This window comes from Rhinoraja longicauda, chromosome 1 (assembly GCF_053455715.1).
Source record: "Rhinoraja longicauda isolate Sanriku21f chromosome 1, sRhiLon1.1, whole genome shotgun sequence".
NCBI classification, from domain to species: Eukaryota; Metazoa; Chordata; class Chondrichthyes; order Rajiformes; family Arhynchobatidae; genus Rhinoraja; species Rhinoraja longicauda.
In genome coordinates this window covers 135,441,051-135,450,410 of record NC_135953.1, presented here as the reverse complement: position 1 = coordinate 135,450,410, position 9,360 = coordinate 135,441,051, and positions in this window count along the sequence as shown.

Sequence of the window (9,360 nt, the reverse complement as noted above, 5' to 3'; positions counted from 1 at the left end):
ACAGGCCCTTCGGCCCAACTTGCCCACACCGACCAACCTGTCCCAGCTACACTAGTCCCACCTGCCCGCATTTAGTCCATATCCCTCCAAACATTATTAGGCTGCAACCTTCCCCCCATTGACGAACTGTACACTGCAAGGGCCAGGAAGCGAACGGGCAAGATCATCTCTGACCCCTCTCACCCTGGCCACAAAATCTTCGAAGCACTTCCCTCTGGAAGGCGACTCCGGACTGTCAAAGCAGCCACAGCCAGACATAAAAACAGCTTTTTTTCCCACGAGTGATAGTCCTACTCAATAACCAAAGTCTGTAGTCTCTTTTTTGCTCTGGTTTATTTTCACCCACATGTTTCGTCCGTAATGTTGTATCCTTATTGTTTTGATGTATTTATGCTTTATTCTTAATTGTTAACTGTATGTTTGTGTTGTCATTTGTGAGCGGAGCATTAAGGCACATTCCTTGTATATGCACATACTTGGCCAATAAACTTATTCATTCATTCATTCATTCATTCATTCATTCATTCATTCATTCAAATCTGTCCTATCCATATGCCTATCTAACTGTTACTTAAAAGTTGGGATAGTCCCTGCCTCAACTACTTCCTCTGGCAGCTTGTTCCATACACCCACCACCCTTTGTGTGAAAAGTTTACCTCTCAGATTCCTATTAAATCTTTTCCCCTTCACCTTAAACCTATGTCCTCTGGTCCTCGATTTACCTGCTCTGGGCAAGAGACTCTGTGCATCTACCCTCAATCAGCCTCAACCAACCTGATCTCCCGGTGGCTGAGCACTTCAACTCCCCCTCCCACTCCCAGTCTGACCTTTCTGTCATGGGCCTCCTCCAGTGCCATAGTGAGGCCCACCGGAAATTGGAGGAACAGCACCTCATATTTCGCTTGGGCAGCTTGCAGCCCAGCGGTATGAACATTGACTTCTCCAACTTTAGATAGTTCCTCTGTCCCTCTCTTCCTCTCCCCTTCCCAGATCTCCCTCTATCTTCCTGTCTCCACCTATATCCTTCCATTGTCCCGCCCCCCGACAACAGTCCGAAGAAGGGTCTCGACCCGAAACGTCACCCATTCCTTCTCTCCTGAGATGCTGCCTGACCTGCTGAGTTACTCCAGCATTTTGTGAAATAAAAACCTTTGATTTGTACCAGCATCTGCAGTTATTTTCTTACACTACCTGTGCATCTACCCGATCTATTCCTTCCATGGGTATCAGATTACTTATTAATCAGTTTACTTTGAGCATTTATTTCTGTGTTACTGTTTTCTTAACACTTGAAGCAAGGCATTTAGTTAAGAGAAATTAGCAGTTTTCTAGGATATATACATGGTACATGACCATTGAGAAAATGATGTTTTCCACAAATGAGATATCTCTACATAATTTATGACTGTCAGTACTTAACTACACACTATTGACAGGATACCAGTAAAAAGGACAAGCTGTATAGTTCTAACTGAAACATATTATAGCTAATTGTTCTGGGATGTCCCTGAATATAAAACAGTAGCCTCAGCAGAAATATGTTATATTCCCCTGTTTCATGTTAAAATCAGGTTCCAGCAGAGTTACATTTTAAAATGTTATACAACTCAATTAGAGAGTAGTCCAAACAAACGATCCCACATATTCTGCCACGTAACTAATGGCCCAAAATTTGTTGTAGAGGTATCTTTCTAGTTTCCGCTAACATTCAGATTGGAAAAAAAAATACTTGTGCCGCCAATTGGCAGAAATGAGAGGTCAAGTCAAGTCAAGTCAATTTTATTTGTATAGCACATTTAAAAACAACCCACGTTGACCAAAGTGCTGCACATCTGACTAGGAAAAAAAAAAAAAGAAACATACAGTGGCAGGCAGCCAAACACAACGGCGCGGCCATCTTGAACAAAATGTTTAACTAAAGCAGAATGGTGTCCCGTGAGGCTGCTAAAGAAGGTGAAAGCCCTGATCATGATGAGCAGGAGTAACTAGGACAACTGGGAACTGAGCCCACAAACTCGTCAATGAGATTCAAAAATAAAGAAATGGATGAAGAGTTTAAATGGAAATAGAGCAAATTGCAGGCATATTGGGTGGCAATAGAAACATAAAAACATAGAAAATAGGTGCAGGAGGAGGCCATTCGGCCCTTCGAGCCAGCACCGCCGTTCATTGTGATCATGGCTGATCATCCACAATCAATAACCCGTGCCAGCCTTCTCTCCATATCCCTTGATTTCACCAGCCCCTAGAGCTCTATCTAACTCTCTCTTAAATCCATCCAGAGATTTGGCCTCCACTGCCCTCTGTGGCAAAGAATTCCATAAATTCACAACTCTCTGGGTGAAAAAGTTCCTTCTCACCTCAGTGTTAAATGGCCTCCCCTTTATTCTAAGACTGTGGCCTCTGGTTCTGGACTCGCCCAACATTGGGAACATTTTTCCTGCATCTAGCTTGTCCAGTCCTTTTTAATTTTTAAATGTTTCTACAAGATCCCCTCTCATCCTTCTAAACTCCAGCGAATCAGAATAAGAGAGAGAAGGAAAGGGAAATAAATAATCAAAAACGTAAAGAATTTCCAAGAACAATTTTAAACCAGCATCTGCAGTTCCAAAAACAAGGTATTGGCTCCAGGAATGAGAGGCCACGATTTCTAGCAAATACTCAGGTCATAAGGTGATAGGAGTAGAATTAGGCCATTCGGCCCATCAAGTCTACTCCACCATTCAATCATGGTTGTGTCAAATCAAATTCTTTACCTTCAGTCTGAATAATCACACGTGATACTGGATTAGCACATCAGATTTATTCCACCATGGGGTTGTTCCCGAGAAGATCTCCAGACACAACACTAGTGTCTGAAGAGACCTCAACTCAGGGGAGGGGAAGAACAACTTCTCCACCATTGTTTACTTTTTTATACAGAAAAAGAGAGGTGTGACAAAAAGAAATCAAGGACCAATTACACATCTAATACAAGGACCAATTACACATCTAATACAATTTCCATGGTTACAGAGAAGACAAAATCATTGATACAGGTCACATGCTCAAAAACCAAACCATTAATATAAGTCACATGTATTTAGAGAAACGCATCAATTTACCTAGCGTGGATTCAAACTTCTCCTACTTTCACACGCACCCAAATAAGGAGTTGCTAATAAGAAAGAAACTTTCTTATCTCTATAGACGAGCAATCTCGCAGCTGCATGACCTTGCTTTACTGTTTCAATACACAGTACTCGCAGTCAGACAGAGTGGGAGAGGACAATAGCCCATCTCTTCTGTACACTCCTTATCACTCGTAAAGGGACAAACACATTCTGTTCCCAAGGATAACATTTCTGCCACAAGCATCCATCTTACTGCTTTCCACTAAAATAAGCATCCATTTTATATTAGCTAAAACAACAAAATAAACCATCTTTACTACAACAAAATATAATATCTCTAATTGACTATACCAGCTAATAGCATAGATTCTCATTTGATCTATCTTTCCCTCCTAACCCCATTCTCCTTCCTTCTCCACAGAACCTCTGACACCCGTACTAATCAAAAATCTATCTATCTCTGCCTTAAAAATATCCACCGACTTGGTCTCCACAGCCTTCTGTGGAGTAATCCATCAGGGTAATTTCCCCACAGTGCTTACCCAACATTGCTGGTGATGTAATTTTTTAGAAATCTACCCATGTTAATGTAGAAATTTAGTGGTGATGTAGAAATTTAGAGTCTCTCTGAGGATCCTTCAGTGCTTCTACTCTGGGGCTGTAGAAAGCATCTTGTCCGGGAACATCACAATCTGGTTTGGGAACAGCTCTGCCCAGGACAGGAAGGCTCTGCGGAGAGTAGTGCGTTCGGCTGAACGCACCATGGGAACTACTCGTTTCCCTGCAGGACCTATACATCAGGAGGTGCAGATCCAGAGCCAATAACATTATGGGGGACCCCTACCACCCCAGTAACGGACTGTTCCAGCTGCTACGGTCAGGCAAACGCCTCCGCTGTCACGCTGTGAAAACAGAGAGGTTTAGACGGAGTTTCTTCCCACAAGCCATCAGGACTGTTAACTCTCATATCACCAGGGACTAATTAAATTTACTGTATTAATTTATTTTTTATGTTAACATTTTTTTTGTTTCTGTTTCTTCTATTCTGTTTTGTAGTTTAGCACAATCCGCAGGCGTTGCCCCTTTAATTTCACTGCACATCTTGTATATGTATGTGACAAATAAACTTGTAGTGTAAGAAAATAACTGCAGATGCTGGTACAAATCAAAGGTATTTATTTCACAAAATGCTGGAGTAACTCAGCAGGTCAGGCAGCATCTCGGGAGAGAAGGAATGGGCGACGTTTCGGGTCGAGACCCTTCAAACTTGACTTGATGTTTGCTCATGCGACTGACAGAAACACAACGCTTCTGAAACCGCCGTGATGGACTTCCGGGGCCGGGGTGAGTAGCTTCCCTCTCCCCTTTCCTCTCCCCCCTCGCCCGCCCACGTGCCCCGGGGGGACACTCCCTGGCATGCAATGGGTCCACGGACCGTCAGTTGGGGGAGGGTTGCCGGGCCCGCAGGAGAGGTTTGCACCCAACGGCGGTTGCCGTGCCCGCTGGGGAGGTTTTGTCCAGCTAGTAGAAAAGGATCATGTATGTGACCGTTATATGTTGGTGAGGCCACACTTGGAGTAGCATGTTCCTAATCTGAGCAAAGACATTCTTGCCATAGAGGGGGTACAGAGAAGGTTCACCAGATTGATTCCTGGGATGGCAGGACTTTCATATGAGGAAAGACTGGATAGACTCGGCTTGTACTCGCTGGAATTTAGAAGATTGAGGGGGGATCTTATAGAAACTTACAAAATTCTTAAGGGGTTGGACAGGCTAGATGCAGGAAGATTGTTCCCGATGTTGGGGAAGTCCAGAACAAGGGGTCACAGCTTAAGGATAAGGGGGAAGTCTTTTAGGACCGAGATGAGAAATTCACACAGAGAGTGGTGAATCTGTGGAATTCTCTGCCATAGAGGGTAGTTGAGGCCAGTTCATTGGCTATATTTAAGAGGGAGTTAGATGTGGCCCTTGTGGCTAAAGGGATCAGGGGGTATGGAGAGAAGGCAGGTACAGGATACTGAGTTGGATGATCAGCCATGATCATATTGAATGGCGGTGCAGGCTCGAAGGGCCGAATGGCCTACTCCTGCACCTATTTTCTATGTTTCTATGTTTAGTTTTGATCACCCTGGAAATAAGCCATGCCTGAAAGAATGCAGAAAAGATTTTCTGAGGCTCGCTACTGGGCCCTGAGGAACTTTGTTATATTAAGAAGTTGGCCAGGCTAGTTCTTGATTCCTTAGAACGTAGAGGACTGAGGGGTGATCTTCTAGAGGTTGTGTAAAATCATGAGGGAAATAGGTAAATATGCACAGAATGTTTTTTCCAGGGTTGGGGAATCAAGAACTAAAGGGTTTCAGTTTCAGTTTAGTTTATTGTCTGCGTACCGAGGAGATTAAGAGGAAAAATATTGTTGCAAAAATGTGTGGAGTGATGATAGTTGTATTGAGTGAAGCTACTCAGAGAAGAAAACCTGCTGTGTTGACTTATGTTGAGAGTTATTTTGAAGGTCATTATAATGATATCGCATCCGAGCACTGGCCCTTAAAATACTGCCACTTTTGCACGGACATCTTCCAATAAAAAATTGGTTGGTGTAGTGTATCTCTACAGAAGGAACACGCTGTTCTTTCTCCCCGTTCACATTGTGATTCTTATTGAAAAGAGATTGCAATTGTCTGTCTGCTTTGCAACAATCTCTATAACAATCTAATAATCGGGAATGTTCGGTGTTTCCCAACAGTTTGAAGACTCGATTGGTAAGCATTCTAGGCATGATGTCTCTCAAATAAACAGCTACAGTTTTGATTATGTAAGTGCTGTATCCAGCGCACTCATCGTGAGCTAACACGTTTGATGGGAATGCAGTGTTCCTCCGACGTCTACCTTAATCCATCGCATTTCCATTGCTGTGCCAGAAAGGTGACGTGTCCTTGAAGCACCTCCTGAGAGATACCTCTCGTTGGTTTCCAGCACGTTGAGATGTCGATCAGGAAATGCTGTGATCTGGCCCATTAGAAAACTGCACAGGTATGCGCTGAGGGACTCACCGAAGCTTGGTGCAGCCAACACAAGGACTCTGTGGGTGAGGACCACAGTCTAGGGTCCTTCCGCTGCTGGACATTGAGGGGCTGAGTCCAGTGGGGACACCTCTCGAAGAAGGGAAGGGATATCATCCCAGAGGGCCACAAGGGTTGTTTCATTGTTTAAAGAAGGTGCAACCACAACTGAGTATGATATTATTGTGAATCTGTGGAATTCTCTGCCTCAGAAGGCAGTGGAGGCCAATTCTCTGAATGCATTCAAGAGAGAGCTAGATAGAGCTCTTAAGGATAGCGGAGTCAGGGGGTATGGGGAGAATGCAGGAATGGGGTACTGATTGTGAATGATCAGCCATGATCACATTGAATGGCGGTGCTGGCTTGAAGGGCCGAATGGCCTCCTCCTGCACCTATTGTCTATTGTCTAATGTATAGACACTGAGAATGTTTGAAGAGTTTTTGTCTGGCACATATTTTTTATTCTGAATAAAGTTTATTTTTTTAAAAAGTAAAATTTCAGAGGTGCAAGAGGTTCTATAAAATTCATTACAGCACCCCCAGTTTGGTGAACTACCTATCGAAAGTTAAAGTAGTGCAGGAAGGAACTGCAGATGCTCGTTTATACTGAAAATAGACATAAAATGCTGGAGTAACTCAACGGGTCAGGCAGCATCTCTGGAGAAAAGGAATAGGTGATGCTTCGGGTTGGAAGAAGGTTTCTGTTTATAAAATGATGAGAGGAATAGATCGGGTAGATGCACAAAGTCTCTTGCCCAGAGTAGGTGAATCGAGGACCAGAGGACGTAGGTTAAAGGGCCTGTCCCAGTTAGGCGATTTTTTAGGCGACTGCCGGCGACTGTCAAAGTCGTAGCACATCGCCGAAATTTTCTTTTACCCTACGACAATGACCACGACAATACCGAGTCAGGTCGAGATCACATACAGTTCGGGCAAAATTCACATATAACATTCCACCCCTTGAACAGTCTGGGTACGGTCACATCCGGCCCACAGGCTGCAGTAAAGTCCACGCGTGATGGTGCCGCCAATCCGCACATAGAACCACGTAATATTATGGCCAACAAGATTGTCCCAATGGTCAGTCCCCATGGAACCACTGTTGTCCACCATCCTCCCAATAGACAATAGACAACAGGTGCAGAAGTAGGCCATTCGGCCCCTAGAGCCAGCACCGCCATTCAATGTGATCATGGCTGATCTTTCACAATCAGTACCCCGTTCCTGCCCTCACCCCATACCCCCCCTGACTCCGCTGTCATTAAGAGCTCTATCTGACTCTCTCTTTCGCCGAGGGATTGGACTCGTGGTACTGTTCTCCGACCCTTCGAATCTTCTCTACGGCTTCCTGGATGTGGTCAGCGAGGTTGGGGATGTTCTCTTTTACCCAACTCAAGGTCAAACCAGTCACCGAGTCTATACGACCTCGCATGGCACCAATTAACTCCTTTCGTCGGAGGTCCCAAACCTTCACGCCCTCATCAATACGGCCAGAGATAATCTGATCGCTTGTGTCATTAAGCGTTGCTGCCAGTGTTAAATCAAGTTCTTTACCTTCAGTCTGAATAATCACACGTAATACTGGGTGAGCATATCAGATTTATTCCACCATGGGGTTCTTCCCGTGAGGATCTCCAGACTCAATACTAGTGTCTGAAAAGATCTCAACTCAGGGGAGGGGAAGAACAACTTCTCCACGATTGTTTACTTTTTTATACAGAAAAAGAGAGGTGTGACAAAAAGAAATCAAGGACCAATTACAAATCTAATACAATTCCCATGGTTACAGAGAAAACAAAATCATTGATACAGGTCACATGCTCAGAAACCAAACCATTAATATAAGTCACATGCTTTTAGAGAAACGCATCAATTTACCTAGAGTGGATTCAAAACTTTTCCTACTTTCACACGCACCCATATAAGGAGTTGTTATTAAGAAAGAAACTTTCTTATCAACAGTTCAACAGAGCTTTATTTGTCATTCGGTACCAAGGTACCGAACGAAACTACATAGCAGTCACACACAAAAAAGAACACAAGACACATGACCCCAACACAAACGTCCATCACAGTGACTCCAAACACCCCCTCACTGTGATGGAGGCAACAAAACTTCCACTCTCTTCCCCATGCCTACGGACAGACAGCTCATCCCCGACCGACCCGCACAGTCCCCACAAGGGGATGGAAGTCCCCGCGGCCGAGTCACACCGGGCGCTGAGACGTCTCGCGGCCGAACCGGGCGATGGAAGGCCCCGCGACCGAGCCGTGCGCAGCTAAGTCCCGCGGCCGAGCCGCACCGGGCGATGTTAGGCCCCGCGGCCGAGCCGCACCGGGCGATGTTAAGTCCAGCGGCCGAGCCGCACCGGGTGATGTTAGGCCCCACGGCCGAGCCGCACTGGGCGATGGAAAGTCCCGCGGCCGAGCCGCGCCGGGCGATGTTAGGCCCCGCGGCCCGGGCACTGTTAAGTCCAGCGGCCGAGCCGCACCGGCGATGTTAGGCCCCGCGGCCGAGCCGCACCGGGCACTGTTAAGTCCAGCGGCCGAGCCGCACCAGCGATGGTAGGCCCCGCGGCCGAGCCGCACCGGGCGATGGAAGGCCCCGCGGCCAAGCCGCACCGGGCGCTGTTAAGTCCAGCGGCCGAGCCGCGCCGGGCGATGTTAAGTCCAGCGGCCGAGCCGCACCGGGCGATGGAAGGCCCCGCGGCCGAGCCGCACCCCGCGCCGTGAGGAAGAGACCTAAAAGAGAAAGGTTTACCCCACCCCCCCCACCCCCACCCACACCACCACCCCCCACCCACACCACCACTCCCCACACATACACAACCAAAAAAAAAAAAAACCATCCCAACACCGACACAAAACAAAAAAAAAAGGAAAAAAGACGAACAGACTGCTAGCGAGCCGCAGCCGTTAGGCGCCGCCTCTTCCACTTAGAGATCTCTATAGACGAGCAATCTCGCAGCTGCATGACCTTGCTTTACTGTTTCAATACACAGCACACACAGTCAGACAGAGTAGTGGGAGAGGACAAGAGCCCCTACTCTTCTGTATACTCCTTATCATTCGTAAAGGGACAAACACATTCTGTTCCCAAGGATAACATTTCTGCCACAAGCATCCATCTTACTGCTTTCCACTAAAATAAGCATTCATTTTGTATTAGCTAAAACAACAAAAGAAAC